The 27,158-nt window shown below is 41.5% G+C and overlaps 1 protein-coding gene across 3 annotated transcripts in view; it reads left to right on the top strand.

The window, feature by feature from the left end:
• The window catches only part of TLN2 (talin 2), a 342,088-nt gene that overhangs the window by 56,373 nt on the left and 258,557 nt on the right, over positions 1–27,158 (top strand). For all 3 annotated transcript variants that reach the window (XM_037910906.2, XM_043523668.1, XM_043523669.1), the window contains exon 2: positions 2,841–2,939. The gene's annotated coding sequence lies outside the window, so the exon portion shown is untranslated. The remainder of the gene's footprint in view (positions 1–2,840; positions 2,940–27,158) is intronic.

Here is a 27,158-nt window from a genome sequence, read left to right as displayed (position 1 = left end):
TTCCCAGGAGAGGGCAATGGGAGAGAGTTCCCTCAGGCAGTGCTGAAATTTACAAGAGAGCTAGTGCTTCTTGTGTCGTCGTGGGATGACTCTAACTCTGGCCAAACTTTCAAGACTCACAATAAAACTGCAAGTTGACAACACTGTAATTCCCTCCACCTGGTCTGAATGTGATACCTAAACTTATACAGGCTTAAAACCGAAGGTTAAACTATTAATGCTGTTCGTTGTTCTAAAAGCAATGGAAAACAAATGAACATAACAAACATAAATCACTATCTTAGTTTTGCGAACTGCTCTGATGTTGGATTAGCTTTGCAATACTAGGCCAAGTTATTTTACTGTGTCAGAGGGCAAGCATTCATGATGTGAATGATTGCACATCTAATCAAACAGCAGCCTTACTACACAGATGAGCTACAGTGCTAAAAATGAACAATATTGGTGGCTGCTATAGTTTCACAACAAATAAATGACTTCACTTCATATATATAATTTATTTTTTTGGTGAAATTTTGTAAAACAGACTCAAAACAGAATATTGTACAAGTGTGTTCATTGTAGCTATTGGGAGGAAAATCAATCAGCAGTGAACAGAAGAAGAAACACTATATATACCCCTGCAGACCATATCAGAAATTGGAATACTAGGCTGGTTTTGCTGCTTCAGTCAGGCATTCCAAGTTAGTTTGTTTATTTTTGGGAATCTTGCCTTGAAGACTGGCTGCTGTGTACATCAATTCTTTGTGTGGTTTTACTACCCTGTATTCTCGCTATGCTGTGCTTTGTAAAGACTTCCTGTTAATCAGCATGGTTCTTTATGGTTTTCTCTTTCCTCCCACTTCCTACTCTGCAGTTTAAGCTCATATTTGTCCCAGCACCAAGGCCCTCATTTAACAGCATGAGATGTCCCCTCTGTGCTTCCTTCAGTAACTGTATTCCTTCTACACAGCAAGCAATCCTAAGTTGTCTTAAAGTTGCGATGACTCCTAGATATATCACACAACACATTTCAGGTTCCAGAAGTAAAACGTGCTAGAGCTGGACTTTAACAGTTTGAGACTATGAAGTTTAATGTTATAGGGCTAACAGAAATGTGATGGAATAGTAGTTATGACTGGAATACAGGTATTGAGGGTATGGGCTGGATAGGAAAGCCAGAAGTAAAGATAAAGGTGGTGGAATAGCATTCATAGAATCAAAGACTTTAAGGTCAGAAGGGACCATTATGATCATCTAGTCTGACCTCCTGCACAACGCAGGCCACAGAATCTCCTGTAACAAACCTCTAACCTACGTCTGAGCTATTGAAGTCCTCAAATTGTGGTTTAAATATTTCGAGGTGCAGAGACTCCTCCATTGTATATTACTGATGAGGTAGAATGTGAAGAAATTAGAAGTGATGGAATGGATAAAACAGAATCTGTTTGGGTCAAAATCACTTTGGGGAAGAAAGATAACAGAGGTTCCACTGGAATAGTGCTTGAAGTCTGATACAGACTCCCAGGATCTAAGTTGGATATGGATAGACATTTCGTTAATATTTTTAATGAAATAAATACTTCTGGGAATTTTGTGATTATGGGAGACTTAAATTTCACATATATAGTTTGGAGGACAAGTGGTAGGGCCCAAATATTCTTGGATGTGATATCTGTCAGATTTCTTCACCAAATAGTCACCAAACAAGGTGATGCTATTTCAGTTGAGTGTTGATAAGTAACAAGGACTTCATAGAACAACTGGTTGTAGAGGGCAACCTTGGATTGAATGATTATGAGCTAATTCAGTTTAAACTAAATGGAAGGATAAACAGAAATAGGTCAGCAACTAGGATCCTTGATTTCAAGAGCGATCAGGTAAGGTGAGCTATAATCAAGTGGGCCATTTCCAGCAGTTGACAAGAACGTGTGAGGAATGGGGGGGGGATAAACATGGGGAAGTAGTTTTACTTTGTGTAATGACACATCCACTCCCAGTCTTTATTCAAGCCTAAGTGAATTGTATCCAGTTTGCAAATTAATTCCAATTCAGCAGTCTCTCCTTGGAGTCTGTTTTTGAAGTTGTTTTTTTGAAGAATCGCCACTTTTAGGTCTGTAATCGAGTGAGCAAAGAGACTGAAGTGTTCTCCAACTGGTTTTTGAATGTTATAATTCTTGACATCTGATTTGTGTCCATTTATTCTTTTACGTAGAGACTGTCCAGTTTGGCCAATGTACATGGCAGAGGGGCATTGCTGGCACATAATGGCATACATCACATTGGTAGATGTGCAGGTGAATGAGCCTCTGATAGCGTGGCTGATGTGATTAGGCTCTATGATGGTGTCCCCTGAATAGATATGTGGACACAGTTGGCAACGGGCTTTGTTGCAAGGATAGGTTCCTGGGTTAGTGGTTTTGTTGTGTGTTGTGTGGTTGCTGGTGAGTATTTGCTTCAGGTTGGGGGGCTTAATTTGCAAACTGGATATAGTTAACTTAGGCTTGAATAAAGACTGGGGGTGGATGGGTCATTACAGAAAGTAAAACTATTTCCCCATGTTTATTCCTCGCCCCTCCCCTCCTCAAATGTTCTTGTCAGCTTGTTACAGTGTGTATGGTAACACCCATTGTTTCATGTTCTCTGTGTATATAAATCTCCCCACTGTATTTTCCACTGAATGCATCTGATGAAGTGAGTGAGCTCACGAAAGCTTATGCTCAAATAAATTTGTTAGTCTCTAAGGTGCCACAAGTACTCCTTTTCTTTTTGCGGATACAGACTAACACAGTTGCTACTCTGAAACCAGTTACTAAACTGTGTCTTTAAATGGAATCCTTACTGTGTTTTTATTTCACCAGTGCTCTGCTGTGGGATAACATCCAGATCTTGTTTGCCCCTGGACTGCATTGCTGGTCTGTTCCGCTCCATTAAATGCCCAGATCAGTTTGAAGGAATCCGTAAGTACAATAGTATATCTCTTGAAATGTATGCATAATTATCTTCAAAGGCGAATGTGTATGTCTTAAAAGCTAAAGAAGGAGCTAGTTAGATGTGGTGATGTGCTTCTAGTGAGTGGGTATGAGAGCAAATGATATAACACAAGCCACAGGTGACAGAATGAGTTACTTACACTACTTAGTGCTTACACAACAGTGGTGTACTTGAGCTTTAAGAATGCTGATAGCATAAATTATATTAACTCTTCAAACTGCATTTTATTATATCTTCATGGCTTAAAGAAATAATTTAACAGAAAACTCTACCACTTAACATTTAAAATCTGGATATTTCTCATACTGTAATCTCCTTTTGCTAAATGATCTTAACTTGACTTGAAAAAGAACTTGACTTCCTAACCCATTAAAATTTGTAGTAGAAGGGGAATATAGCATGATAATAGATAAGTTAATTTTAGAATTACTAATATGATACAACTGAGTCTGATAATCCAGAGTTCGTTACTGGGTATCTCCGTCACTGACTGGAAGTGTTCCTTAATAATTGTATATGTTATGGTATTGGTGCTTTTAATACAAAAAATGTATCGGCTTTGGAGCTACATACGTGTAGTTAGGTGGCTTTGCTGTCAACAAATACAAAACAAAATGTGATCTGTAAATGCCAGATGGTTTGAGATTCTTAAATGCTTTAAATTTCTGACAGCTAATTGACTCTGCAGTGTTCCAAATTGCTTGAATGATTGTGTCTTTTCTAGGTTAGCATAGTATGTTTGTCCCTAACTTAATTCTTTGAAACTCCGTGTGTAAACCAACTGCAGCATTCATTAGTACATCAGAACATTACAACACTCTAATGTTATGATTTTAGGTAGAATCTATTCTGCATCTGAAAACGATTGCTATGCAGATTGTGTAAACATGCCTAGTTGTGGACTGTGGGTGGCTAACTCCAAAGTCTATGGGTTTTAGAAACTGAGTCAGTCATGGCTTTATAGTCACCACAAGCCATGGTTGGGGCAGATAAACTGTTGGTTTTGGTTACACTAGATATGACACTTGGATAATAGTGTCCTGGACTATCTTAGCTCTGCTCATTCCACTATTAACTGTTCATCAGTTCCATTGACAGCTCTTGCTTCCCCATGCTCTGTCAGTTACTCCCCACTATTTCCTCTTTGTGTGTATCTTTAAATTGCTTCCCTAACCCATCTCCAGTCCACTTTCTTTCATGGAGATAGTTGAATTGGTGGACCTCAGTTTTAAAGCATGGCGGATGAAATAGTCCTGTTGCTCTAATAGCCTGTCTACTCTGCAGTATACTGATTGAAAAACAGGATGAATTTTTCTCTTTTGTCCATTGTGCTGAGAAATTGGTATGGTACGAGTGGCTTGTAAAAAGATCCCATATCATAGTTCTTTTAACTGAATCCCTTTCCGACTAGTCTGTCTCCCACTTGGGTGTTTTTTGTTTTGTTTTGTTTTTTGCCTTGATAGCAATTTTATGTAACAGGCTGAGCTGCACCTTTGTTACCCGAAGTAACTTAGAATACAGGCATTTGCTGAACAATTGCTCAGGGATGCACTTGGGCTTCATCCTGCAATCTGTGTTGTGTTGCTGTAGAATAGTTGGAAAGAGTAGGCATGCTACATGGGAATGAATACTCCTTGGAGAAGTGGCAGCAGGTACAGAAAAATGAAGTGGTGGTGAAACCGATGTTTCAAACAAATACTTAAATTAAAAAAAAAAAAAAAAAAGACTGTAGGACTGTCTCCAAAGAGCAGTCAATCAAATGGCAGTTGTGTATGTGATACTTAGGATTTACCTGCTTGGGATATTCACAGGGAAATTAGTGCAGAATAGCTAGGTTGTGAATTTAAAGTGGAATAGCTATTTTTGCACAAGCTCTCTGTGTGGACACTCTTACTCTGCAGATTGAGACAATATTATGTCAAAGACATGATGTCCAAACTGTGGCTCAAGTGATTGGGAGCTGAGATGTCGGGTTGTATTACTGGCACTTCCAAAGTGTCATGTCACCTTGGGAAAGTTACTCAATGTTTCTGTGCCAGTTTGCCTTACTTGAAACTGGGATTACTTTCCTACTTCATTGGATTTGGATTTTTTTTAAGCTTTAATGTGAGCTGCACAGATAATGCATTTAGTGCCAGAAATGTCTGTAAGTGATTTTTTTTTTTTTTTTTTTTTTTGGCCTGGTTTGTTTGAGACTATCTGTGGAGATAAGAATTATCAGGTAGCCATAAAATCAGCATGGTTTCAGTTACTAACTCTTCTGCAGCACCTATTGCTGTGGCTTTCCTGCAGGGTGGATTTGATTTAAATCATGATTTAAATCACTAGTTAGGAAGACTCGATTTAATCATGGTTTTCTACATAAGAGTGCTTTCTTGTTGGTTGTTACAACCTTAATGCATGTTCTTCACCACTCGGAGATAGATGTAGGTTTCATTTTTAGAAGGTACATACTATACATTTTTAAACAGTGATTTATTTTGACAACTTTTCAGATTAGTTTTACAGCTATATCAGAAAATGAATGATTGTTTGGTTATTTCATTTACCAAAGGTAATTGAAGCAGATATTTATGAAGTCACTGGGAGGTGAACTATCTCCAATTCAACAGGTTAATCATTAATATTTGGAGGATTTTCTTGCCATGCTGTATTAGGAGGAGAACATCACCAGACAGACATTTAAATTGTTTTATTTAACTAAAACAACAATGTTAAGTATTCTGGATTTTTTTCTTCAACAGCAAACATAATATTTTAACAAAAGAAGCATATGCCCCTCGCTTCTCACATTTATCTCCAGACTTCTTCTCCTTGTCCAGATAGATTCTGCCCCCAATGATCTTCTATTCATTGAACTTTTTGAAACTTTGCACTTTTAGAAAGAGGTAAGGGATTGACTCTGTGTACACAGATTTGCAGAGGGACAGTAGGTTTGTGGTCTGTTATTTTTCACCTCTACATATTGTTTATGTATTTAAAAACATTTTTGTTGTTAACAAGCATGTTACCTCTGGAGACACAAATCCACAGTTTGAGAACTGCAAAACTAAGCATCTCTGATAGTGCTCAGTCTAGAAGATACCGAGTCTCATTGGGTAGATAGAAAGATTAACCTAAATAAACTATACAGAAGCCTGTGGAACCCCGTAAGATTGGGTCCCTAATCCATGGACTGTTGGAACTCATTTACAAAACTTTTCTTAGAAAACATTACATGGATATAGTGTCTCATACTATAGAATTAGAATTTTATAATCCCTATTCCATGATGAGATATCTTTGAGCTATAATGTATCTTAATTAAAATGATCTTTGGATAAGTTTTTTTCCTCAAAAAGCAGTTTATCCTGCCCCCCAAAAAATCCTATTTAAATTAAAAAATCAGATTTTTTAAAAAAAAATTTAAAAAATCATTGATTTTTATCCACCCTGCTTTCCTGCATCATTTCAGAATTTGGTGCTTGAAGACTGGTGATTTGAAGCATGAACAACCAAAAACTCACGTGGGTAAAAAATTTCCTTAAGACTACTTTTCTTGAGCCAGGGTTAAGTATTCCTTTCCATACTGGTATTTTATGTTCTCAGCGATGACCGTTTATATTGACTTTACCTGCCAGTGCCAAGGAAAAAAATTAACAAATTTCAGGTTGTCTTTTTTCAATTTTTTTCTTCAGTTTTGTGGTATAAGGAAGGAGGGTTCCAGCATCTTTCTGCTAACGTCACATGGAAATCAAGTATTTGTTTGAAACGCTGATTAAATTGTATAGTAAAATAGATCACATGAATACCCTAAGTCTTGGCTGTGGATTTCACTTGTGGATAGAATCCATAGTTGCCATGCTATCCGCTATCTCTAGTGAGTACAGGAAGACACCTCTTGTAACTGATCTAGGAGTCTTTCATTTGGGATCTGTAGACCTGCAATTGTATGCCTGGAATCTCCATAGCAACATGAGTACAGATTTAATGAATCATTGATTTGATTCAGACTACTCCTGAATTCAGCTGGGAACTGGACATTATATTGTATACAGTTATCCTTACTTGCTGTGTGAATAGGAAGCAACTTATACATCCTGAACCTTAAAATAAGTTTCTTGTGTATCATAGTTTAAACCATAAACTAAAGCTCTTACTCTTAAAACACCTGAGACTTAAGGGAACTCTGGAAATTTCCCAGTCTGAAAAAACAACCTTCACTTCAGGAAAGTGAAAAATCAGACTAGTTTTGAATTTGCCGGCATAGAAGTTGACTTTTTTTCTCTTCCCAGTGCATACATAGATTAAACTAAAACCAGGTGTCTAAAAGAGTTCCTTAAATAGTATCTACTTGGCTTCAAGAATTGTTTAACCTTTCCCTTGAGTTAAGTTTGCTATTAATATAATGAATAAGAATTGAAGAGAGAGGAGGGTAGTATCAAACAAACAAACAAAAAACCAAACCAAACCCCACACATATCTATACTGAATTGGTGAAGGAAACTTACCTTGAATACTCCACCCAAATTGGCTACAGACTAACGTTGAATGTCCCACTCCAATAGTGCCCTTGTGTTACTTGGCTTTTTGGCTTGCAGGGGCACACTTTGGACTAACTTTGAGATTGCACGTAAAATTTTCATTGTCCTGTTGAAGCTTTTGCTATATCACTAATTCCCCAAGGGTGACTGACTGACCTTGATTTCTGTTTAAATGGAGTTCTAGGAAGCTTGCCAGTAGAATGCAGTCTTGCTTCTTGAAAGATGCACTGCAGTCTGGGGTTGTGTGTTTGTGAACTGCTAGCAAGTACTGTTCTTAGGTGTAAGTTAAGTATGGCAGTTGACTGCATGTTTAAAGCTGACTAAAAATACTTAACCCTGGGGTTAGTAATAATACCTTGTGTCGAATATCCTAGAAATTAAAATACCCCCGGTTTAAAAAAAAAAAAAAAGGCTCACTAGGTGTTTATAACCCCAAAAGGGTGAAACATTTAAGAAGCTTTGCCAGGCCTTCTGATGTAGTTGAGTCCCTGGCCACCCTGAGCATGCTCAATAATCCGGTGGGGCTCATGGTGACATCAGGATAGTGCATGCTGGGACAGCCCTTGGAGGAGATGGGACTAAAAAAGTGCTTTTACTGAACTATACTGTAAAAACTTGTTTATCAAAAGAAAAACTTCAGTAGTATTACAGTAATATGCAGTGCTACTAATTTACATGCAAACAAGTTTCCATTCCCCCAAACTGCTTAACTTTCTACAGTTCCAAGAAAGAGGACCTAAAACTTCTCTCATAGCTGTCCAATTCTAAATAGAGTGCTTATTGTTACCTATCACTACTTCCTTTCTTCTCCTTTTTATTTTTTAAACTGGCTTTTTCTAGCCAGTTGATGGTCAATTTCCTTTCACTTGACTATGTAGGGAACATAGACCAGAATTGAGTTTGGGTCTGGGTAATTTTATTTGGTCAAATGCTCAATGAAGTGTAGTATTAATCAGGAATGCTAAAGCAGCTTGGATTTTAGGTGAAAGGACACTGAAATAGGCCCGCAGCCTGCGCTGCTTCCCGAAGCTCCCATTGGCCGGGAACGGTGAACCGCGGCCACTGGGAGCTGTGGGGTGGGGGCTATGCCTACAGATGGTCAATGTAAACAAAATGTCTCGCAGCCTGCCAGTGGATTAACCTAATGGACCGTGTGCCAAAGGTTGCCGAGTCCTGGTCTAGATATACTTGGTCTTGCCGCAGTGCTGGGGGGGATGGACTAGCTGACCTCTTCAAGTCCATTCCAGCCATACATTTCTCTGGCTCTGTGATTCTGTTTTGTTACACTGCCGCATATATACTTCTTGAGCTGCTCAAAGACTACTCAGAGTTGGAAGTGCTACTGGCCATGTCTGGAAATCACTTATAAGTTAGGTAACAGTGGAAGTCAAAGCCCAGTCAGTAGCTGGACTCCCTGTTGCTCATCTGAAATACTCTTCATATCTTAGTCAAGACAGTAGACCACAAGCAGTGAAGAAAAATGTGCATCAGATGAGAGCAGTGCTCTGCCAAAATATCATCCCTCCAGCTATGTTAATGAAAAGCTTTCAAATAGATGTTGATACGTTAGCTGGTGTTCATTCTCATGGAAAAACTTGGTGACAAGCAATAGGGCAGGTAAGGGTTGTGCAAGCCTTTTGACATTGGTCAGCCAGGCAGTTAAATCCTGACCTGCATCAAATCCTTACTACTTACCTGGCTCTCAAGTGCCAGATTATTAATATTAGATATAAATGGAATTAGATAGATAGCTACTAAACTCTGGACGAGACAGAGAGAGACAGACAGACCAGCCTCTCAGAATAAACCCACCAGTTATAGTTATGTACCTAACATTCCTCTCTGTTGCACCCATTCGCAAACCCTGAGCAGAAGCAGCTCTTGATGACAGTTGTTACTTTATAGGTAATCATCTTCTATCCTTCAGCTCATTTGTCCTTCCATTGCATTGCCAGGCCGGGCCTGCTGCTAATGTTTTAGGGAGACAAAGCTTCTATTTCTTTGACCTTTATTTTTACCAGAAGGTCAAGGGAGTCCTTCACTTGAGCAGAAAAGCCAATAACATTTCTGTTGTAGCTATAAACACCATAGAGCTCTTTCAGGGCTAAGTACTGAAGGCCTTGTTCAGATCTTACTTGAACAAAACTTCCATTGATGTGGATGGAGTCTGCTTGAACAAGGGGAGTGAAGACACACACATCACGAGTTGGCCTAATGCATTATTCCAACAGATTGATGCTCAATTAAGAGATACTTTGTCATCTGAATGACAAGGAGAGAGGTTGAAGTAGACACAGTCTTACTTTCTGAGCTACTTAAGCCATTTTGGTAGTACACTATGAACTTGGCTGTTACGTTTTAACCTTCTGTATTTTTCCGATCTCAGTACACTCAACTCATCCATCTCTTGTATTCTGTCAAATTTAACTTCTTTGACAATCTGACTTGACTTCCTGACACTCTACCCATAGATATAAGGATCTCTGAGGAACAATTTCTTAGAAGCTTAGTTTACTTCCTGCTGTTACTGCTCTGTGCTCCTTGTTGTTAACCCAAAGTACTTGTTTTCTTCTCTTTTCCTTTCTATAGTCTTTCAAGCTTCTTTTCTAAGGCTCAAAGTATGTTTGCTGATTGAGATGTAGGGCCTGATAATGTTCCTTGTAGATGGTATTGGTTGAACATGTTCATGTTCTTACTGTGCATGTGTATCTGTTCCAGTATCCACTGGGTACACCTGCAACTAGAATTTGCTAATACTGTTAACTTGGTATTAGTCTGTGTACTTAAATTAGGGAATGCTTCTCCCCCTGCACACCGAAATAAACTTAGTTCAGCCCAGAGTTTGATTTTTCAAAGCTCTGGGCCAGAACTCCGCTCAGTGTAGTGGGTTGGCTTCATGCAAGGCAGCTATTTCAGTAGCCATGGACAGTGCTTTCTTAAGTAGTATAGTGGCTTGTTTAAACTGTTGGGTTACTGTCCACAAGCAGCCAGGATGGTGCTACCATGCTCTTGAATGGCTTGAGTGCTGGAGACTGTACGCCTTAAAGAGATATTGCGAAAAAGGTGCTCCTGGCTTTTCCCCCTTCAGGCTGCTATTTACTAGCTCCACTGTGTGGCCCTCAGGCTAAGTGTTCCTTTATGGCCATCTGAAGGGCTGAATATTTAGTAAGGCTTTTAATTAATGGAGAGGCTATCACTTATGACATCCCCTGCCCACAAGACAGGTACGACAGACATTTTCTAGAGTTACCAGTAATTATTTTGGTGCCCCACTGAAGGTGCATTAGAGGGGCTAATTTTCAGAGTGAGTGCTCAGCATTTTTATACATCAGGCCATGTGAGGTTTTTCAGGTTAGGTGTCCAGAATCGTTATTCAGTTCCAATATTGTTGTTCGTATGCTCTGTATTGACTTTCTGTCCTTTAATGGTCAAGGGCCTTAAATGAAAACTGAGATGAGTCTACTTGTTGAGATTCTGGCATAATTTCATCTCCTTCAGTGGTCCCCAAATGTGGGGCACATCCCCCAATGGGGAAGCAGAGCAACATTTGGGGGCATGCGGTGGCCTGGACAAGCCCCCATGGGGGGCGGGGAGGGAGCACCACCCAGCTCCAGTCTGCCCCCAGTTTCGCTCCCGTCCTGCTCCCAGCTGCAGCCCTGGCCTCGGCCCCTGACCCCGGCCCCTGACCCCGCTTCCAGTCCTGGCCTTGGCCTTAGGCTCCCGGCCCCAGCTGTGGCTCTGCTCCTGGACCCGGCTCCTGACCGCCATCTAGCCCCACTCCTGGCTGTCACTCTGAGAGGGATTGGGGGGCGTGGACAGGTTCCATTACAGGAAAAAGTTGGAGGACCATTGATCTGCCTAGTCCAGTTCCAAAAAAGCTGTATCCCCATGACAAGAGAATGGGACCTAGATCCTTTAGTAGGTGTAACCTTCTGATCTTAATGAACATTTATGTAACATATGTATTGACCTTTTGCCATTAAAGGAGACCATATAAGATATTGGAGTGCTCTCACACCAGTGTCTAAGTTATATAGTGACCATGGATTAATTTAGGCCATGTGACCTTTACCTAAGAACTTGCATGTTTAATATAACCGCTTTCATTAACACATGTATTGCTTTTTGGACATAAATAGTAGTGCAACCTGAGAAGAGGGCTGTGGTACAGCAGCTAAATTGATCCCTGTAGCACAGCAGACAAGCCAGCCTTGAGAACCTAACTTTGCAAAGCGAGTGGAAAGTCATTGAGACAGGATATTAATCTTTCTACAAATATACCAAGAAAGCAGGAAGTTTCTTTTTTGGCAGTGAGTTCGTTTTATTAGCATGATTGGCTGAGTCACTATTACATTTACTGGTGTCAAATTTTAAGTGAATAGTTTTTAGTAGACAACAGAATTAGCATCAGGCTGAATGTGAATTAAGTCAACACAAGCGAAGTGATGTTGCTCAGTTTGGGGAAGAGATTAAACTGCTTATTCAAGAATGTGCCAAAGTGAATTTAGTTACCTGATAGATGGTTGAAATATTTTTAAAGTGATGCCTCCAAATACAATGGATTTTCCCATAGTAGAAATGCCTGGAAAGCTCTCTTGGAGTTGCACTAGTGGGATGTGTTAATTGAATGTTAATTTGGAATTAACATGGTCAATGTGAACTACTGGATAATTGCTGCTTTAAGCGTTAGATGCTAATTAAGCAATTGAGTTCCTTCTAGCTGCTGTGTGCCCAAGAATGTAGCACAATAAACTAATCAATCTTTTAAGAAAGCTCCCCTTGGCTCCCAGTGTTCTGATGGCATTTCACAGGGTTTTATGGGAGAATGCCGTAAAGAGGCTTTTCAGTCCTAGAGTCGACTGAAATCTAAACTTTCTCTTCTATGCAAGTGGTGAGCTAGTGTCACATTCCAGCGTACAGGTGAAATCCATTCTACTTTCCAATGTCCAGAATTGTGGTTTTTTTGTTTTTGTTTTTAAGAAGGTGGGTTTGTATTGAATAACTTGTTGCTGTAGACATGCATGCTATATGGTGCACTGAGATGCAGTGCAGTATAATTACTGTTCGGTGCAGAATTGCAAACCTGTGGATTTTGCATGTGAAACCAGAAGTAGTATAAAGAACAGGAGTATTTGTGATACCTCAGAGACTCACAAATTTATTAGAGCATAAGCTTTTGTGGGCTACACACACATGCATGAGCGCGCGCACACACACACACAGAGAAGGTGGAAGTTTCCATACAAACTGTAAGAGGCTAATTAATTAAGATGAGCTATTATCAGCAGGAGAAAAAAACTTCTGTAGTGATGATCAAGATGGTCCATTTAGACAGTTGACAAGAAGGTGTGAGGATACTTAACTTACGGAAATAGATTCAATATGTGTAATGACCCAGCCACTTCCAGTCTCTATTCAAACCCAAGTTAACGGTATCTAGTTTGCATATTAATTCAAGCTCAGCAGTTTCTCGCTGGAGTCTGTTTTTGAAGCTTTTCTGTTGCAAAATTGCCACCTTTAAGTCTGTTACTGAGTGGCCAGAGAGGTTGAAGTGTTCTCCTACCAGTTTTTGAATGTTATGATTCCTGATGTCAGATTTGTGTCCATGTATTCTTTTGCGTAGAGACTGTCTGGTTTGGCCAATGTACATGGCAGAGGGGCATTGCTGGCACATGATGGCATATATCACATTAGCAGATGTGCAGGTGAACGAGCCCCTGATGGCATGGCTAATGTGATTTGGTCCTATGATGATGTCACTTGAATAAATATGTGGACATATTATTAGCTTATTAGCCATGCCATCAGGGGCTCGTTCACAGTTTGTATGGCAACTTCCACCTTCTCTGTATGTGTGTGTGTGTGTGTGTGTGTGTATGTGTGTATGTATGTGTGTATATATATACACACACACACATCTTCTTACTAGATGTTCCATTCTATGCATCCGATGAAGTGGGCTGTAGCCCACGAAAGCTTAGTCTCTAAGGTGCCACAAGTACTCCTGTTCTTTTTGTGGATACAGACTAGCACGGCTGGTACTCGGAAGTAGTATGTCACTACTATGAATGTGCATGCAAACAACCTTTTAGATGGCTGGGCTAGCAATTTGTACAGTTTATTGCATTTGTGTGCTCAACTGCATATATGCATTTGTGTGTTGATCCCAAGCCTCGTTGTCCACAAAGCTGGCCTGAATATCAGCCCTTATTTTACAGAACTGTAGCCAAGTTGATGCTGATTATATTAGTTAGTGGTTCAGTGTGAGGCTGTCTATAGAGGATTACGTTATCTCTTTGAAGAACTGCACAGATGGAGAATACATAACCAGCTTCCTGAATCTCTGCTTATGTAAGCTGTCTTACACCCCTCCAGTTAGGAAAGAATATATAAAACCATTTTCAGTTGGAATTAAGCGAGGCATGTGGTTATCTGATGGCTGTCAAATTACTCTCAGTGACACAGAGTAATTATGGTTGATTGTTATTTTAATGAGTCTTTATGCAATTTGATTAGCAAATCCTCTCCTTCCTTGAAGTTAGTTTATAAGGGAGCTCTTGACATCTAGCAGGGAAATGATCCATGATAGAGGAAAAAGAGAGCCTTCCTGCTGTCTTGTAACAACACTGTCTCGCTTCTCCAGGTTTCCATTAGCAAGTTACTGTTGGTGGCGGTCTGAGCCAGGCTCTGGAAACACGACACCTTTTGCTTCATTATCTCTTACTGTCGATGGTGAGGGTGAAAGTTAGGACCGTTACAGTGTGATCTTGTGAACTGTCAGTTTCTTGTGCATCCAGTGGCTGAAGCTTTTCCAGGAACCGCAATGGGTGGAACCATTTCCCAGGAGTAGGGTGCTAATGTTTGTTCTCAGTCTGGTCCAAATATAAGAATTTCTCAGCAGTCTCCTCCTACTTATACATCTGCTGTGCAACTAACTTTATTTAGCCGCACACCAGGAGTTTTTCCTCCCATTTTCTGGAAGCCACTGTACGTCTCTCTGGTATTAATGCTACACACTAATAAAGCACAGGAGTGTGTGGGAGGATCGGGGGCGGAGTTGGGGAACCAGCCACAATATGGCCAGACTGAGCACTATTTGTGTTTTTATGCCAGTTAGTTTACCAAAAAAAACCCTCAAACAAGTCCCAGTCTCCTGTTGCGGAACCAAGCCTTGTCTAAATACTAAGTGGCATCATGCTAACTAAACCTAGAGGGAAGCCTGGTCTCTAATTCAGCCAGGTTAGCACATATTGAATAACAAGTGCTTTGTCTTTGCTGGAGTTTTGCGTTTTAGATGAGTGAGTTAAACTAAGCTAGCAACTGGATCACACTTGTTAAATCCTAGTCTAGACAAAGCTGTAGTTAGACTAGTACAGCTTTGTGTGTGGATATTCTTCAGCTGATTTGAGTGCCCATGCTTGAGGGGGACTGTTAAATCAATGCACAGACTGTACAGATAAAGTTGAAGTAAAGATTGGGTGATAAAGTTGCACTGGTAATACCAATATATTTTGATCTGACTCTTGAATTGTCCCTGATATACTTCCATTGGCTCAAACTCTGCTTACCTGTTAAAATCTGCCTTCCCTTGCTGGACTCCGTGGTCTCCGCTTATCACTTTTCTTGGTAGGGTTTTGGTTCCTTCTTGTATAGGTTAGAAGGAGAGAAACCAAAGATGAAGGTGTTCTTCTAACCACAACGAAGTTCCCAGTCTAGCACCTGGTACCTGGACTAATTGTTCATTTGGGCTTGATCTACTTGGTGTCACGGCACCATGCTTCACAGCCACTATGGTAAACTAGGAAGTGGAGGTAGTGACTGGTGTGATCTAACTTCCAATTTGTGTCTCCGTGAAGGAGAGCTGGCTGTATTTTAAAGAATCCTTATTGAGGTTTCAGGGACAAACCATCCCGATGTGTAGAAAGAATAGTAAATATGGCAGGCGACCAGCTTAGCTTAACGGTGAAATCCTTGCTGCTCTTAAATACAAAAAAGAAGCTTACAAGAAGTGGAAGATTGGACAAATGACCAGGGATGAGTATAAAAATATTGCTCGGGCTTGCAGGAGTGAAATCAGGAAGGCCAAATCACACCTGGAGTTGCAGCTAGCAGGAGATGTTAAGAGTAACAAAAAGGGTTTCTTCAGGTATCTTAGCAACAAGAAGAAAGTCAAGGAAAGTGTGGGCCCCTTACTGAATGAGGAAGGCAACCTCGTGACAGAGGATGTGGAAAAAGCTAATGTACTCAATGCTTTTTTTTGCCTCTGTCTTCACGAACAAGGTCAGCTCCCACACTACTGCACTGGGCAGAACAGCATGGGGAGGAGGTGACCAGCCTTCTGTGGAGAAAGAAGTGGTTAGGGACTATTTAGAAAAGCTGGACAAGCACAATTCCATGGGGCCGGATGCGTTGCATCTGAGAGTGCTAAAGGAGTTGGCAGATGTGGTTGCAGAGCCATTGGCTATTATCTTTGAAAACTCATGGCGATCGGGGGAGGTCCCAGATGACTGGAAAAAGGCTAATGTAGTGCCCATCTTTAAAAAGGGGAAGAAGGAGGATCCTGGGAACTACAGGCCAGTCAGCCTCATCTCAGTCCCTGGAAAAATCATGAAGCAGGTCCTCAAGGAATCAATTCTGAAGCACTTAGAGGAGAGGAAAGTGATCAGGAACAGTCAGCATGGATTCACCAAGGGCAAGTCATGCCTGACTAATCTAATTGCCTTCTATGACAAGATAATTGGCTCTGTGGATGAAGGGAAAGCAGTGGACGTGTTGTTCCTTGACTTTAGCAAAGCTTTTGACACGGTCTCCCACAGTATTCTTGCCAGCAAGTTAAAGAAGTATGGGCTGGATGAATGGACTATAAGGTGGATAGAAAGCTGGCTAGATTGTCGGGCTCAACGGGTAGTGATCAATGGCTCCATGTCTAGTTGGCAGCCGGTGTCAAGTGGAGTGCCCCAGGAGTCAGTCCTGGGGCCGGTTTTGTTCAATATCTTCATAAATGATCTGGAGGATGGTGTGGATTGCACCCTCAGCAAGTTTTCAGATGACACTAAACTGGGAGGAGTGGTAGCTACGCTGGAGGGTAGGGATAGGATGCAGAGGGACCTAGACAAATTGGAGGATTGGGCCAAAAGAAATCAGATGAGGTTCAACAAGGACAAGTGCAGAGTCCTGCACTTAGGACGGAAGAATCCCATGCACCGCTACAGACTAGGGACTGAATGGCTCGGCAGCAGTTCTGCAGAAAAGGACCTAAGGGTTACAGTGGATGAGAAGTTGGATATGAGTCAACAGTGTGCCCTTGTTGCCAAGAAGGCCAATGGCATTTTGGGATGTATAAGTAGGGGCATTGCCAGCAGATCGAGGGACGTGATCGTTCCCCTCTATTCGACATTGGTGAGGCCTCATCTGGAGTACTGTGTCCAGTTTTGGGCCCCACACTACAAGAAAGATGTGGAAAAATTGGAGAGAGTCCAGCGGAGGGCAACAAAAATGATTAGGGGACTGGAACACATGACTTATGAGGAGAGGCTGAGGGAACTGGGGATGTTTAGTCTTCAGAAGAGAAGAATGAGGGGGGATTTGATAGCTGCTTTCAACTACCTGAGAGGTGGTTCCAAAGAGGACGGATCTAGACTGTTCTCAGTGGTAGCAGATGACAGAACAAAGAGTAAAGGTCTCAATTTGCAGTGGGGGAGGTTTAGGTTGGATATTAGGAAAAACTTTTTCATTATGAGGGTGGTGAAACACTGGAGTGCGTTACCAAGGAAGGTGGTGGAATCTCCTTCCCTAGAAGTTTTTAAGGTCAGGCTTGACAAAGCCCTGGCTGGGATGATTTAGTCAGGGATCGGTCCTGCTTTGAGCAGGGGGTTGGACTAGATGACCTCCTGAGGTCCCTTCCAACCCTGATATTCTATGATTCTATGAGTGCAAAACAGTTCTTGGGCTTGCTTCAAGGATGGCTTCTCTGTGAAAATGTGTGGTTAGGTGGAAGTGATTTTAACTTGCCTGCGGCCAAACCTGGATCAGATCTTAGCTATTCTGACTCAGACCCTTCTGCTCTTCCCACTAGACAGGTTTCCTGTCTAGCCATTACTCTGCTCATCCAACCCTTCTTTTAGGTTAAAGCTAGAAGAGACCATAGTAATGATCTAATCTGACTTCCTGCTTGATGCAAGCCATAGAATTTATCTTGCAATTTGTGCATTACATAGTTTGAATCTTATGATATGTAAAACAGTGGTACCTGACTTTGATTAAATACAAAAACTTGCTAGAGTATAGAGGATTTACTTAAATCCTTGTTTTTGAAGGTCAAGTTGAAAACTAACAGAATAATGGTGCACCCAGAAAACAAGTACATAGCACAGAAAATGGAGAAATGATACTATCCTTTGCAGAGCTGGTCAGAAGAAGACTTTTTTTTTTTCCCCCACAGAACACTTTCAACTTTTCAGCCCCAAACTTCCCATTGAAAGCAGTAACCTTCATTTAGAAAATGCTGCCATGGTACCTCATGGGAGATGTAATTTGGGTGCCTCATGCTCCCAGTGTTCTCTATGGGCCAGGCTTCCTAGCTGGATTATAAATGCCTGTGAGACACTGCAGTAGGCATTTCTGAAACTAAGGGTTACGTCTACTCTGCACAGTAAACCCATGTCCATGTGGCCTGTGACTGCAGACCTGATCTTTCCTAGCTCAGGCTCAAGCATCTGTGCTGAGTGCTATGCAAGCCTCATACCCCTATCAGTGCATCCATACTGTGCTCTGCAGACACAAGTCAGACATTATGGCTTCTGAGGATGTATTTCAGGGTTCTTAGTATCCTCACTAGCTGTAGATAGTCTGGGGCTTAGTTCATGTGTATTATGGGAGAAGTTGTCTGTCCATCCCATGGCACTTCACCAGAAATGCCCTTAGCCCATGAACACATCCTTCTGAGTCATTTTACACATTCCCTGGAACCGGAGCCAGCAATATGGAGCCTGCACTGGTGGAAGAACTTCTCTTGTTCATACTTTCACTCCTATTTTGGGAGAGCATCTCTGAGCTGCTGCTGGACATTTCAGCACTGATATATGTCTTATTGAAGGCAACTCTCATAGGGGTACAGACGTGGTAGCTGCAGCGCGGCTGAGGCTGCTCATGCCTGTTGCAATGACCGCAGATTCCCTATATGTAGACTGTTGTTTCTGGAGCCAAGCCATGAGCACAGACCAGTGGCATTATGTGGACCGGGAATCACCTGCAGTGACTCTGGAACTTTTGCATGGAAAAAAACAGACATATTGTAGTTATCACATTCTTAAAATGTGCCACAGTCCTCCTACAATTTCTGGGACTGGGGTAGCTCGGGAATGTTATTTAATTAAATGTTTGGCATTTTTAGGAACTGGTCGTGTACTTCAACCCCAGCTTATGGAATACTGTAATGAAGTTCCATTGTAATAAATTGAATAAATCCCACTTACGTAGTTGTGTCTGCAAATTGAACACTTTATTGTAAAGCATGCATGTAAAGAATGTAAAAACCTGGAAGGCAGATTAACTACCATCAGGATGTAAAGAACAGTACTCAATACCAGGATAAATTAGGAAATCAAGTGAACAAAAGTGCAAAACAGTCAAACTACGTACACTGTCGCCATACCAGTTTCAGTGTTTCTGGAACAGTCTCTCTCCCTTGTTCTGTTTGGCCCTTCTGGTGCGTTTTGCATACATGGGCCACGATTGAACCAAGTGTGGAGGAATGTGTGACACTGCACCCCATATTCTTCATAGTATTATAATTATATATGATATGATAGACATAATTATGCTGCATCTGGTACAAAATGTGTCTGGTGAGGTGTCTGTGGAAAAGTTAGGATTTGCTGAATATGATTATCCTATTTTGTGTGCCAGTATCATTTTTGTATCTGAAGTTATGAATATTGACTATCTGTATTTCAATTGTGCTTACTCTGGGCGACACCCATAAGTAGCCTTTCAGATACTAAAAGTGAAGGAGCTAAAGCTAGACAGTGCTGATGGCCCATCGGCAAAGACAGTAGAACATGGAAGAGCTTAGCCTTCCAGTGAACCTTTCAGCCAGCCCATGAGTAATGGCTGCTGTGACCAGACTACATGACACTGACCTCCATTTGGTACCTTTACTTTTCCACAAACTGAACTGGGAACTTATGGCAGAAATCCTCTGTTCCAAGCTATGGAAAAGCTATATAAGATGGGGTATGACATCATTTCTTGGCCTCTCTCCCCCTAGAAGAGAACTCCTGGAAACACCTGAGGAACAGACTGAACTGGGAGGAAGTGCCAGTCCCAGGCTAAAGGGATTTTTAGCCTTTGTATGGAAACTTGGTGGATTGCTTGTATCATCAGTCAGGATTTGAATTAACAATTTCTCACCCTATCTATCTAGTATGTTCGGCTTAGTTTGCAATTTTTTTGTCTATTTGCTAGGTAATCTGCTTTGATCTGTTTGCTATAACTTACAATCACTTAAAATCTATCTTTTTGTAGTTAATAAACTTGTTTTATCTAAACCCCAGTGTGCCTTTAAGTGAAGTGTCTGTGGAAAATCTTAGCTCTGTGAGCAAAGGCTGTTGCATATCTTTCCCACATCGAGGGGAAGGTGAACTTTATTAATGAGCTTACATTGTACAAATCTGTGCAATGCAAGACTGTATAATTTTAGGTTTATACTCCAGCAAGATGCACATACCAAAAGCAACGAAAATCATTTATAAATCCCCCACAGTATTTTCATGGGGGTGGAGGGATTCTTAAGAAAAGGATCCCTTTCACTAGCAATGATTTTATAATCCTTTCAGGCAGGGAAAGCTCTGGAGGACCTTGTGCTGCTGGAGGTGTCTGAGTGGAAGTGTGCTTATCTCTTCCAGGCCAACAGAGGAGAGACATCCATCTGTACTAAGGAGATTTTTCCACATCTGGTGACTGGCCATCACACCTGCGAATGGAGGAGGCTCGTGAGCTACAGAGGCTGCCCTAATCACTATGCCTTGCCCTAGAATTGAACTAACCTTCTTGAGTTCCTATTCCATGAGAAGTTTGCATGCATCACCATCAAGCAATGGGTGAAATTTATGGCACAGTCAATAAGGTGCTGATTTTTAGGATGGAAACACATTATGGCCTTCTTTAAAGCATCCTACATTCGTGCACAAACCTAACGGGCAGCCCTAGACTAAATACTTCCTTTGCTACCATGTGGGCTCATGATATAGGCAGCCATGGACTAAATACATCCCCCGCTACTGTTTGGACTGACAGTACAAGCAACCCAAGACACTTCAGCTGTGGGTAGTCTGAGTGGCTCATTTCTAAGCTGTGCTGTACTTGCAGGAAAGAGAATGTAAGGTTCATACGTCTAATACCCCAATTCATCTTTCTAACAATAAGTTGTAAAAAAATCTAATGCTTTTGAACTGTGTGTTTTCCCCCCCCCCATTTCTCGATATCCATTTTGTATCCCATGTGGTGGGAGAGGTGCTAGGGAAGTGGCGTGGCTTCCGCCCTCAACAGATGTGCACTACGACCTCCTGTTTGGAATAATAATTTAATTGGACATAACCCAGAAACCCTTCCCATTCTTATTAACAGCAAAAAATTATAGGGGCCAAAACATACAAGGCTCTGGCTGTGGTGCTGCTTCTGCTGCCTCTTCAGCTGTGGGCTGCTCCTCTGCATCATCCCCAAAGAGGTCCTCTGAGTATGGACCGTAGTGCCAGCACCTGTGTTATTTTGAGTGCTAGATCTGGCAGTTGCAAGCTCTTCTCAGAAGGTGCCTCTGATTGTGGGGTTATAAGTGTGCCACCCCGGATACAGCATTGTGGGCTCTGTTTTTGGTACAGTTCCCAGCACCTGATTGAATTGAATTGAATTGAATCCTCCTATAATAGACAGGGAGTTCACTGAGGTGTAGTTCTCGTTCCCGGTTTTGTAGTAGTGGGTCTTGAGATGGTTGATGAGCTCCTGGCATTGGTCAATGGTCTGGCAATGCCACCAGCCTCTCCCTGGTACTTTTGTACACGTGCTCAAAGGATTTCTTGTGCTTTTGCTGAAGTCATGGGTCTTGTTCTCCTTATACCACAGTTTTACTAGAATTCAGCTGTGTTCCTCTTGCCAGCTAGCCACACTTGCTGTAGGGCTTCTTCTTAGTGCTGGCCATAGCTAATGCATGATAAATTAACTGGTTTACAGGTGAACAATATATATGGAAAGGCATGGTTAAATGCTGAGCAGCTGTATTTGAAGCAGGAGATTGCTTCTGGTTCCTGGGAATAGAGTGGGAAGTTTGGGATAGAAGGGTTAGGACACACAGGCCTACAGGACTGTGGAGTAGCATTAGCTGATTCTCCAAACATGAGCACAAGCCCAGGTTTCTGCTATGTCCACACTGCAAAATGAGTGGGCTTGGACCCATGCTATGGTGGGAATTGGGCTTAGACTCATATCTCTTGGGCAAGGCTGCAGGACCAAGTCTTTAAGAGTTTCTGGCATGCGTCAGAAGGTTTCGTGTGTGCATGGCAGAAGGGTTGGGCTTAAACCTGTGTCTGAGCCCAATGTGCAGTGCAGACGTACTCTAAGTGTTTTGGTTGTCAGTCAAAAGTTACTCAACGAAAAGTAGACGCTATTGGGGACGGGGGAGTTTCACTTTTAATCAAAATGAAACCTGTAGAAAGATTTGGTGGAAAACTTTTGATCAGCCCCAAGTCTTCACTTTACGTAGTGGAAGCCTGGATTCCCAGGCTTGAGTTTGGAGAGTCTGCTAATGATATATCACAGTCCCCTAGGCCTGTGTGTTCCTAAATAAAATGAAACCAAGGACCACAGGCTGATAATTAACATGAAATATTCTTGGTGAAGTTAGCAGAAATGCCAAGGAACCAAGGTAAGTAAAAGGAAACAGACATACTGCTACCTTAATAGAGATCAAATGACGTACTTAAATAGTTAACCAAATACAATGACTAAATTTTATATCATTTTTTTATTATTAAAAGTTGAATTTAATTTACTTACTTAAATCCATACTGACCCTGAGCACTTATTGTAACTACAGAAATTCTGGAATAGCAGACAAAAACTCTGCAGAGAATCAGTAAGATTTAACTTTTGTGTGGGAGGATTTCCTTTTGGAACTGGTCATGTAGCTGTTAAAAAGCTTCATTATGGTTCATTATAAAAGGATTCATCTCTTCATCCTACACAGTGTTGTGTTTGGCACAAGAAATTCTGAAAACAGTTTGATTCTAGAGTTAGTGTCCACTGAAGTCTGGTTTTTTTCTGTACATGTGGGCCAAATTCAGCCTTTGTGTAAGCACATGCAACTCACACCGAAGTTGGAGTTAGCTCAGTTTATCTAGTTGAAATGTGTCCCATGTTAATCTGTTCTCAACTAGTCTGTCTTGAGGGCTTTGGATTATCTTGATTTCCAAAAGAGTAAGATCAGTTAAATTAGCAATGCTTTAATTTCACCATAGTTGCAGGGAAGAGTTTAATTGTAAGAGACCTTTCTGGAAAATTTTTTACTGGTGTCACTTCATCACTCTCTAGAATCCATGCTCAACCTGAAGTTCATAAATTTCATTGCCAGAAGGGACCATGGTCATCATTTGGTCTGACCTCCTGTATAACAGGTTATAGAACTTCTCCAAAATGATTCATAGAGCATACATTTAAAAAAAAATAGCCATCTTGATTTTAAAATGACCAGTGAGGAGACTCTACCAGAAAACATGGCAAATTGTTTCTTGGTTAATTACCCTCACTGTTAAAAGTTTACGCTTTATCTCTGGCCTGAATTTACCTACCTTCAACTTCTAGCCATTGGGTCATGTTATACCTTTGTCTGCTAAGCTGAGGAACCCGTTATCAAATACTTGTTCCCCATGTAGTTATTTATGGTGGTGGTCAGTGATCTTTCAGTGTTCGAGGATGATTGTCTTTCATAAAATGAATAACCATTTATCGCTGGTAGATCTTCAGATGGTTAATGAGATGGATCTGGGACCCACAGATCTTGTCAGAGTTGGGGCAGACATTTCCCAGTGGAAGGGGCCGATCTGAATTGTTGAGTCAAGCTGCAGTGCTTTTTTTCCCTGTTTTCCCATTTCCTATCGTTTCCATTAGATCTCAAAATATTAGGATCCTTGCCACAAGGTCTTTTTCCATTTTGATTGGTTGAGGGTTTGGGTTTCCCGTGAATTTGACTGTCCCATGAATGGATGTCCTTGAAACGCTTATTTTTTGTGCCTGCCCCTTGTCTATTGGCCATGGCTTAGTTGTGAGAACATGATCTGCTTTGGGAGTTGATTGAATATGGAAGATGTCTGTGTGTAAATTCTTTTAATGTGGAGACAACATTGCATACCAATATCCACACGGTGCTTGACAGCATGAGGATCATAATTCAATGGCAAGGAGACAAAAACGATTATGCTGCTGCAGCTTTCACCTGCCTGATATGTCGTTGAGGACTTTGATTGGAGGGGGGATTGGATTGCTGTTCCTCTGGAACCTCACCTTCGACATTGCTGCCTTGGGTGACCTTGCCAGGAGTGCGAGACTCCCGACGGCATCCCTCTCAGGATCATGGGGGCACTCAAGCTGCTCCACCACATCAAGGTCACAGTCCACTGGGGTGGAGTTACTTATAGACTGTGATTAAGTCATGCCTTAACCTTCTCTTTGTTAAGCTAAGTAGATTGAGCTCCTTAAGTCTATCGCTATATGGTATGTTTTCTAATCCTTTAGTCGTTCTTGTGGCTCCTCTGTGAACCCTTATCAACGTCCTTTTTGATCCTTTTCTCACAGAATATTGTGCCCTTTCTAAGGGCTGACCTGTGCCAACAGATCCCTTGTGCAAGGGCTATCTAGTAACTGTAGTTCCTAAGGGGTGATGTGACTGCTGGCTGGAAGCAGGACCTGCTAGGGAAAAGGGACCAGGCTACCAAAACAGTGCTCTATGACTCAGAACAGTGAGAAAGCTGAGTGTGCCTGCAAGTCTCTGTGGAGAGCCATGGAGCAGCCTGAGATGGGCTGTCTGAAAGGAGGCTGGGAGAAGAAAAGTAGAGCTTTAGAGTGGAGTGGAGGCCACTTGTACGGTTTGGGCGTCTGGGCTGGATTTGAGAGATAAAGGAGGTTTCAGAGTAGCAGCCGTGTTAGCCTGTATCCATAAAAAGAAAAGGAGTACTTGTGGCACCTTAGAGACTAACAAATTTATTAGCGCATAAGCTTTCATCATGCATCCGATGAAGTGAGCTATAGCTCACAAAAGCTTATGCTCTAATAAATTTGCTCGTCTCTAAGGTGCCACAAGTACTCCTTTTCTTTTTTTAGAGATAAGGGAGAGTTTGTGCTTTATCGTGCTCATTAGAGGTATGAAATGCATACACCCAAGGGGCCGGACATAGATCAGTAGTCAGAGCAGGATGAAAGGACAGTTGGAGCTGTTGAGAAGCAGCCTGTGCACCAAGTGGGAAAGATTTAGCAGTCTCTACCTCAAGGACAGTAACTGAAGCAGTGGAAGGGTAGTAGCTTCTTTTACTTACAATGGGGTTGTCTAAACTACAAAATATATTTGACCTAATGTCAGCATACGGCCACCACAGCAGTTACATCGCTTGTGCGTGTGTACACTTTGCTTCTTGTGTCGGCGATGCCGGACCTCACCAGTAGTGCTTCCACCAGTAGAACTGTCCATGTGGGGCACTGTGGGATGGCTTCTGAAAGCCAGCAACAGTAGATGTAAGCAACTGAATTGACCTGCATTGACACTGCATTGACTTAACTACATTGACATTGACTCTACGCCTGTTGTGGAGGTGGAGTTATTAAGTCGGTGTAGCGGGTGAATTATGTCGGCGGGAGTGAAATTTTAGTGTAGACACTTACAGAGTTAGGACGGAGTAAGTTGCTTTTTTCTTTGTATTATAGACCTGGGCAATGAAAGAGCCTTACATCTCTGGAGTCATTTTTTTCTCTCTCCTGACACTTTTGCAGGCCAGCTTATCACAGGCCAGACTTGCCTCCATCCAGGAGACTGTTGAAATAGTTCCCTGCTGTTGTGAACGCTGAGGCTGACAACAATGGGAGCTGTAGAGTAGCAGCTGGCTGGCATGGTGTCACCTAACTCTACTGGCAGCTGAATCTGTGGTGAAAGGCATTGGCAGCTGGTGGCCCATCAACAACTAAAGCTGTCACTGTTCCTGACACTAGTTCAACTGAACTGATGTTACCAGTGGTGTAAAACACTTCAGAACCATCCCCAGCACAGATTCAGCCATTAATTTTAGGTGAAGTAAATCATTCTACCTTGCCTCACCTGACTTAAAGCCCTAGTCATAATTGTGGAACAGAAGCAATACTGTAGTGTAGGATGTACAGAGCTGTTCCCTATAACTTCATGGTTTATTTAATGTGTCTGTGTTATATTGACACAATGATCACAAGCATCTTCAGTCTCCTGTATTGTCTGTGTCCCAAATACATTAGCATTGTGTCTATTGCTTTGCATAGCTTTGTTAGTTTCTCCTGCCACATTCTTATAAGTTTTCATTGTATGTAATTCCTTTCTGGATTGTTTGGTCCATGTGTGCTGCCCTAGTGACTGTGCTAGGCATGGTAACTGGCTTGGCTGGAGGCTTGAAGCTGACGCTAGCTGTCTACTTTTAAAGGTGTCTGGTTTATATTATTCATTAATATTTATTCTGCTCAGTGTTAATCCTGGACAGAAACGGATTTGTCAAATTAATGGAGATTAAGACCTTTCATAAAAGTTTTTGTTAATTTCAGCAAACAGTACAATTCAAAAGGAGTCGTTGAAAGCAACTGAAATACTCTCGTTCACTCTAACGCTACACAAGTCAGTGCTGTTTTACTCGTTTCTGCTCCATCTCCCTGCCCTCATTTTGTGTGACCTCTTTGATGCCTCTTATGTTTCCTTTGTTACCCTTTTGTTTTCACCCTCCAAAAATCCTGCCCCTGAGCTTGCAGCTGAGTTGAGTTTTTATCGTGGCCCAAACTAACACTGGGCATTTCCTCTCTGTGCAGAGCAAGAGCAAAGTAGTATAGACTCTATTCATATTAGTTTTGCTTTGGTGCTGCTGTTACATAGACAAGAAAAAGTTATACATCAGCAACCCTGTGTAAAACATAAAGCCCTATCATAACAAAGAATATTGTGCCATACAGTGTTAGCAACAGTCAGTTATTCATAGAACTACAGACTCAGGATCCAGAGGCGAGCAACGAAAATGGAATGCAAGCCATATGAGCAAAGGCTGAAGGAACTGGGTATGTTTAGTTTGAGAAAAAAGGAGATTAAGAGGGAACACGATAGCGGTCTTCAAATACTTGAAAGGCTGCCATAAAAAAGATGGAGAAAAATTATTCTCTTGCCACAGAAGGCAGGAAGAGAGGCAATGAGTTCAAACTACTGCATAGCAGATTTTGATTAAATCTCAGGACAAACTTCCTAACTGTAAGAACAGTAGATCAATGGAACAAACTGCCTAGGGAAGTCATGGCATCTCCTTCACTGGAAGTTTTCAAAAAGAGGCTGGATAGCCATCTATTTTGGGTGGTTTAGACAACAAAGTCTGCACCTTGGCAGGGGGTTAGATTAGATGACCT

This window comes from Chelonia mydas, chromosome 10 (genome assembly GCF_015237465.2).
Source record: "Chelonia mydas isolate rCheMyd1 chromosome 10, rCheMyd1.pri.v2, whole genome shotgun sequence".
Lineage (NCBI taxonomy): Eukaryota > Metazoa > Chordata > Testudines > Cheloniidae > Chelonia > Chelonia mydas.
The sequence above is the reverse complement of the archived record's forward strand: the minus strand, read 5'-3'. Positions and strand labels throughout refer to the sequence as shown.